At 33.5% G+C, this 7,230-nt stretch overlaps 1 long non-coding RNA gene across 1 annotated transcript; it reads left to right on the forward strand.

Moving 5' to 3' along the window:
• The first annotated feature begins 2,466 nt into the window (after positions 1 to 2,466).
• Positions 2,467 to 4,567, forward strand: LOC141614965 (uncharacterized). Its single transcript, XR_012529505.1, has 4 exons — positions 2,467 to 2,574; positions 2,676 to 2,845; positions 3,450 to 3,566; positions 4,276 to 4,567. It is a non-coding gene; the product is annotated as an uncharacterized LOC141614965 (long non-coding RNA).
• The last annotated feature ends 2,663 nt before the right edge of the window (positions 4,568 to 7,230 follow it).

The following is a 7,230-nucleotide window of genomic DNA, read 5'->3' on the forward strand; positions in this document are numbered from 1 at the left end:
GACATGGTATTAACTGCCATTTTCCCGGGTTGTTCGTCAATGTGCCAATTCTCAGCTTCACAATTTTTTCAAAATTTTTTTTTTCGAAAATTTTTTTTAAGAATTTTTTTTCGTGAAAGCTGTGATATTGTTTAGTATAACGTATGATATTGTTTAGCATAACGTGTGATATTGTATTACAAAACAATATCACGATTTTCTTTTTCAATTTTTTTTTTTTCAAAAAGTTTTTTTTCCAGCTGTGATATTGTTTAGTATAACGTGTGATACTGTAAGCTGTGATATTATTTAATATAACGTGTGATATTATATCATGGACTCACGGACTCAAAAAGATATGGTGGACTCATGTGATCCTAATTATATATATATATATATATATATATATATATATATATATATATATATATATATATATATATATATATATATATATATATATATATACATATATATATATATACATATATATATATATACATATATATATATATACATATATATATATATACATATATATATATATACATATATATATATATACATATATATATATATATAGAATTAGGATTCGGTGAGAACGATCATTCGGTGAGAACACACTAGATTACATTGAAGTATATGTGATATACTTTTCTTTTTTTTTTTTACCAAATCTTAGATACACTTTAGACTATCGTAGGTACGCTTTTTACAAGAATATTATATCACAAAATCTCATTGAAGACGGCACGTATCCGTCACTTTGGAGTGACAAATACCATTTCCTCTCACAAATGACCCAAATAGAGGAGAGAGGGAAGCACATGAGGGTGCCCCCACCTTGTCCCCCCTATCCGTTTTGTGAGTGGCATTACCCGTCACTTGTTCCGACCCGTCTTCAGCAAGACTAACTGATATTATATACACTTTTTAAGTATGTAGATACACTTATTTCTATCCTAGATACACATTTTACATGTTTTCACTACTACAAAAATTGATGTAATGCAACATTTCATCTGCAACACTTTGTTTTTTATGTTGCATTTTAGTTAATCATGCAACACTTTATTCAAAAATGTTGCTTTTATTGATATAGGGCATCACTTTAAGAGAAGTGTTGCATTGTATTGTTATAAATGCAACGTTTTGACACAAATGTTGCATTTTGTCGCAACACTTTAAGCAACAATAGCAACATCACTAGTACAATTAGTCCTATTGACATCGCCACAATAACATCGCTTTTAGTTGAAACGATGTAAATGTTCGTAAATAACATCGATTCTTTCAAAAATCGATGTCAATTGATTGCATTTTTTTAATTTATGTCGGTTACTTTTAAAAAGCAATGTAATAGAATATTAGTATCAACAGTTATAACATCGGTTTTGTTAAAATCGATGTGAAAGCAATTAAGCATTCTCATCGGTTTAACATAAACGCTGTAACAAAGAGAATTTGGTTAATGTACACAAACCAACGCACGCCTAGTAGATTGTTCATCTCCCTAAACCCTAACATTTAACCCCAACTAAAAATAAGATTACCATCTCCGTTTACAGTTAACACTTCATTTTAGATCATCCTCGACAATCATCTTCCCTACACCGTCACTTCCACTAGTAGAAAAATGACATTAGACAAGTACATAAGGCTACGGTTATTGTAAATAACCGTAGCCATTTATAAAAGGCTACGGCTGTTAGAAAACAACCGAAGCCAAAAATAGGGGAGAATATATAAGGCTACGGTTTAATGAATGACCGTAGCCATTTATAAAAGGCTACGGCTGTTAAAAAACAACCGAAGCCAAAAATAGGGGAGAATATATAAGGCTACGGTTTAATGAATGACCGTAGCCGTAAACAAGACTAAAGTAAGTAAATATATACTCCATTCATTGATTTCATTCACGCAAGTCCAGAAGAGGGAAATAAAAAACTAACCACCTCGTAACCCACCGCCAGCAGCCACCTCGTCACATACAGCCATCACTAGTAGCCAGCCAGTTCGTCGGCAGCCTCTCGCGAATCAGGTAGGTATGTTTTTATTTGTTTAAATCATCACAATTTCTATGATTCCTCATTTATTCTCATTTATCAGTTTAGGGATTAGAGATTTAGTTATTTTAGATGCAGTTAGGTATGAGGGTTAGGGTTTTTCAATCAAATTTAAGTTTAATCGGATAAAAAAGATGATACGATCTTGGCCAATTAAAAGATGGTTCTATACTATAAATCTCAGTAGAGTGTCGGAAAGCAATGTAAAATGAGTAGATGAATAGTGATGGCTCTATGCTAACAAAACTGAAACTTTATTATAAAACCAAATTATGTGTTTGGCGATAGCTTAAAAATTATCATACTACCGATTGATTAGCTTATCGAAAACCAGATCTACGATAAATTTATTAGAAGATGAAATTACGTGTTTTACCATACCCTATCATAATGCCGATTGTTGATTAATTATATAATCCGCAGTTACCAACTGGAACTCGATGAGTTGTCTTCTGTAGTTCTGTTTATCCTAAATTAGTTCTCAACTATTACTGGGTTTGCTTTATTGGGCGTCTCAGAATAGTAAATGGTAAGATCACATTTCCTGGTGCTTACGGTGAATTAATTTGTGTTATACTTGTATGTTGCATTCTGTACTAATGCACTCCACCTGTTTGGCGAAATGTCCAGGTTGAATAAAAGCCACGAGCTTATCTAGGATTCTCCTACCATCAATATTAGGCAGTGGTATCTTGTTAGCAATGCTGATGTTGTTGAGTTCTGGCTGCAGTACGGGCTGCGGAATATTCTAGTTGCATGTACTTACACCCTACAGGAGGGGAGGGTGATCAACTGAGTCGGTCAGTGAGCATATTCTTGTCTGATTTCAACATTGTTACTAGCTCTCTTGATCAAGTTTATTTTCTCGTAACTTATGCTATCTTTGATATCAAGTGGACTTACTAGGGGAATAATCGAGGATAAAAAGCCAATTATTTTGTGAGTAGATGAATAATAGAGGATAAAAAGGAACAATTATTTTATTTATAAGATGGTTCTATGCTAACAAAACTGAAACTTTATTAAAATGAGTGGACTGTGGATAATAATTAATTAAATTGGTATCATTTTGTTTTGATTGTACAAAAAAGCAATATAAGGTTTCACTCATAAGATTGTTCAAATAATGAAAAGCGAGAGATTGGGGTCAGGTCCAATAATCCTATCTCAGATACTCGTTTTGGATTTTTCCTCTGAGATTATTTACATGTTGAAGCATGAGTAGTCTATATCTTACAATTGGTTGTTGTGATTTGCTTTAAAGTTGATACTCATAACAAATCTTGTTGGAGAACTTGATCGAATTATTGTATAATGATAATGTAGATGTGCTGGTTTCAACACTTGTCGATTTTTTACGGATTTGTGGGAATTGGTTCTCACTTGGATAACATGTTTTGTTAGATTGAGAATGAATACGCGTAGGAGGTTAAAGAATTGAGGAGCGGTGGTGAAACTTATATAAACCGGGCTGGAAAAATGGCTGTCAAATTAAATACGGGAGTATGGCTGATGTGTAAGGTAGGTGATGCCCCTGATCCAGTAGTAAGTAATATTCCCTTTTTATTTTAATCTTTAAATTTACATAAGTTTAGTACTCCGTAATATTCTCTAAAACTTCAAATTTATTGACTTACAAACTGCGATATGATTTCATCATGGTTGTACTATGAAGTTTTTTTATTGCTGCAAGATAGTGTTGGCTATCTTCTCGTTTGTACCCTTTATGGTTTCAAGCTTTGATTTTTAGTTTCAGACCTATTAAAACTACGTTATTAGTGAGATTTTAGGGTAGGCCTAATGGCACTCTAATATATTTTATTTAGGGTAGGCCTGCTGGTGCTTGTGCGGTTTTTTTTTTCTTTTTGTATATTTGAACTCTACTTTCTTTTAATATGAACTCCACTTTTAATTTCAACTTCACTTCTTTTAATTTCAACTCCACTTTCTTTTAATATACCCGTCACAAGAGAGACTTGTTGAATGGTTTATTGTGCTGAAATTTTAGCTCCGACTCAATGTTCAGGTTGTTGTATTTATATGATAGGCATGATTGATCCTAGACTACACTCGACACCTATTCATCTTGGGTTCTACACCTACTTTAATGTGTTCTCTCGGGCATCCTATTCATCCTAGCTCCGACTCAATGTTCAGGTTGACGTATCATCTATGCCTATTGAGCCTTTGAATCCTCAAATCTAATAATGTTCTATTTTTTATGTTACAGGTTGCATTTGAGGTATTAACAATGATGACGGTTGATTTTTTGTCCGGTTGGCAACATATATATGCTCACAATACAAGAATGAAGACTTATAATTAGTAGCTTTCAAATAGTCGTTAAGAATTATTATTTGTTCTATTTAAACATTTGTTATATTTGTTTTAGTTAAATAATTGAACATTTGCGATCGAAGTTCTACTTTTGATCCTTTTTTGAAATGTAATTGACATATATTTTTGAGACTGAATCAATTGAATGCACAATTAAAGAGAATTACAATTGTTGCGTGCCTTACAAGTCCTTATGTCGTTGCACTTTATTAATTGTTGTTTTTGAATAAATTAGTGTTGCATTTGTTTATTATAAGTGTTGTTTTGGGACGTAAAGAGTGTTGCGTTTCCAAAATAAAAATGTTGCATTAATTTGATATAAGTGTTGCTTATCAACATGAAAAGTATTGCATTAGTTCAGGAAGTGTTGCTTTTTTTACATAAGAAATGTTGCATTAGAAGATAAAAAGTGTTGCCTTTGCAATTGAAAAAGCGTTGCATAAACATGACCAATGCAACACTTTTCAAAAGTGTTCTTGATTAAAAAGTGTTGCATTAAGCGTTGCAATGACCTAATGCAACAAGACCTGATGTAGCACTTGATTAAGTGTTGCATAAACTCTATTGCAACATTTATATGACAGTATGCAACAACAGCAAAGTGTTGCTATAGAATCTAAATGTAGTAGTGTTTCTATATACACTTTTTAATACTGTAGATACACGTTTTCCCACTTACAATTAATGTATCTGAAATTATAATTGATGTATCTGATAATATCTTTAATGTATCTAAAACAAATATACCTTAATCGCAGCATACTTAGTATCTTTTGCTCTAACTCATTGATGAGTTACACGATCCACCACCAAATTGACTAAACTAAAACCACATTATTAAAACAAGAAGATAAAACAGAGGAATAAGCATCAACAATGATAATAATGATTATTAAATTGGGTTCATTTACTATCCTTCAAAAACTCTAGCAGTTCCCCGTACTTGATTCAACTTGGTGAGTCAACTCGGTATTAATGATTATGATAATTGTTTGTACCAAAAAATTGATTATGATAATGATTATTAAATTGGGTACATTATCTCGCACGAATCTTTGGTATTAATTTCCTCAGCTCCTTGGCACAACTTGGTGAGTCAACTCGGCTGATTGTCCTCTCCGTTTCTCATGGTCGTGGTTGATTCTCCAGCTCATTTCCGCGGTTGCGTAAAAAAAATGTAAAATCTCCGACATAATCCATTAAATGTTTGATTCAATTTCTGAGAGATCAGATGATGATGGTGATTAAATAAAGCTCATTTATTGTGGATATTTGATTGAATTGATGAGAAGTAAAGAAATTTCCATAAATGGATGATAATAATAATTATGATTAACGAGGGAGAGGTTCGACTTGTAGTTCGATTTCGTGCGGGTGGTCGATGGGGATGATGATTTGATGAGGGATGTGATAGCGTCAAATAGAGTCGAGTTAATTAAGTGTCGTTAGGTAATCTAAGCGGTCAAATGGAGTGGTTTGTCATTGAAATAAGGAAGTTTTGGTTTGATTGCTTGCTTGAGTTGGCTATGATTTTTAGGATACAAAGGCGCGAAGTCAACTTAAAAGTCAACCAAAGTCAAAGCCGAGCGGTCAACAAGACAAGGTCGAGACAAGCTTCCAAAGTCCCGACCCAAGCTCAAAGGAACGGGATAGATTCATCGTGAAGAACCCTTTTACCAACGGAACCAAGACAAAGGGGGATCAAGGTGATGACAAGCAAATGAAGAAAAAGCATCAGGCCCCAACCGCAGCCTGCGGTATGCACCGGAGCGTGCGGCTACCACCGGAGCCTGCGGTACAGGCCGGAGCCTGCGGTTTTGTCTGTCTCGCGAAATTGAAGGACCGTGTTTTGTGGAAGTTGAAGGCCCATCTCGGTCTTTAACCTAGAAAAGAGTGCAGCCATATATATACCCCATGCTTTGAACACTCCTACTATCATCTAATCACCTAATTATTGAATAATCTCTAGAAAATTTGTAGTAGCAAGAACAATTTATTTGGCATTCAAGTTGTAATCTTTCTTTGTTTTTGGGTTTTATGAAGACTATGGAAGGCTAGTTCTTCCCTACTTGGTGTAATCCATTGCAAGTTTCCATCTTTATCATTGTATTGACTCCTTAATCTCTACTCTTTCATTTATTTCAATTTTTAAGTTCTAATGACATGATGAATGTTTTGTTGTGAGAAGTAATTACCCTTGCCTCTTTTTCATTCATCTATTGCTTGTTGTTGCAAAGTTGCTTGCTTTTGTAATAACTTGTTGAAGCATCTCATGATTGTTGTTATCTTGGTTTAAAGTATCAACCTTTGTGAGTAGAAATTGATTGTATCATAGGATTTGTTGGTTTAAACATATCTTTGTGATATCCCATTTACTTTCCTCTTGGTTTTGTTCTTCATGCTCTTGGTTACAATTCTTACATGGTTTAATGTTAGAATTTGTAGTTGAAGTAGGATTGTCATTGTTGGCTTAGATAGTGGTAATCACATGCTTGAGGATTGTTGTTGGGTAAATGAAAACTAGATAGAAAAGAGTCTTGCTTTGAGAAAAGTTGGAACTTGTAGGATTGCACCAAGTTCTTTTAATTATTGATTTATCTTATTCACCAAGTGTTTGTTGTATTGCTTGTTAGACCAAGTTTGCAAATTTTACTTTGTTCCATGTCACAAATCAACTTAAAAAACCCCCTTTTTATGTCTCTATTGTTTGTCATTGTGAATAACCATTGTTTGTCTATAGCTTTGTCATTAGTAATCAATAGTTTACATTTCAAGTTTTTAGCTTAAAAGACCTTCTCTTGGGTTCGACCCTTACTTGCACTATTTTACTTTATCATTTAGAGTAGTC

The sequence above is a fragment of the Silene latifolia genome, chromosome 11 (assembly GCF_048544455.1).
Source record: "Silene latifolia isolate original U9 population chromosome 11, ASM4854445v1, whole genome shotgun sequence".
Classification (NCBI taxonomy): domain Eukaryota; kingdom Viridiplantae; phylum Streptophyta; class Magnoliopsida; order Caryophyllales; family Caryophyllaceae; genus Silene; species Silene latifolia.